Source organism: Populus euphratica, unplaced genomic scaffold (assembly GCF_000495115.2).
Source record: "Populus euphratica unplaced genomic scaffold, PopEup_1.0 scaffold974.1, whole genome shotgun sequence".
Taxonomy (NCBI): Eukaryota; Viridiplantae; Streptophyta; class Magnoliopsida; order Malpighiales; family Salicaceae; genus Populus; species Populus euphratica.
The window spans coordinates 36,628-37,510 of record NW_011500836.1 but is presented as its reverse complement, the minus strand read 5'-3'; positions in this window follow the sequence as shown (position 1 = coordinate 37,510).

Below are 883 nucleotides of genomic sequence, written 5' to 3'. Positions count from 1 at the left end.
AAGAGTGAACAAGATAACAAATACAAAACATGTTAGTATCAAACATTAAAGTCCATATTAAGTTTACACTATACTAATTCTTACACCATTAGTGTAACCTTTTCACCTTGTTATAATAAACTTAGCTAAACATAATAAAAGCAAGAACAATAAATAAACAAAATAAGAACATAAATAAGATAAAAGTTAACTATATAAAGGAAAGGATTTGAAAGGCATAAACATGATATTAATGAAAGCAAAACTTAAGCATTACAAAAATACAAAGAGAGAAAGCAAAAGCATAATCTTGATCTAGAGACGAAAATGCCTAAATGCATGGCAAATGCGTCCTTTTATAGGCCAAAATTGAAAACTATTGATTTTATGACTAATTGATAAGTGGGTGGTCAACTCTTGACTTGGTGACAATCCTTATCTTCTCTTGTCTGCCCAACACATCATTTATAATGTCAGATTGGAACCACTTGAATATAAAAGTTATAGGAAATTGTTTTATCTTTTCATAAAAAAATAGAGGTCATTTGGACTTCTAAAACTCCAGATATGGATCAAACACTGAACAGTGCGCGGGTTGTAGGACATATTCGAACTTCTTTGTTATTGCTACAATTTGGACTTGAAAATAGTCTTTTTAAATGTTGGGCTCCATACAAAAAATTATAGGCCTATGTCTTACCTTTACTTTAGAGTATTAGGTATTAAAATACCCATTTGGACTTAATTGCTTAGGTTAAACAGGCTACAAAATCAAATTTATCTATATTTTTATTATCATCATTTTTTTTACTCTTTTTTTTTTTCCAAATTATAAACTATCATTTTCCATTAGTTGTTACCTTTAACAAAAGAACATAAATAATATAATAATCCAATGTGCAAC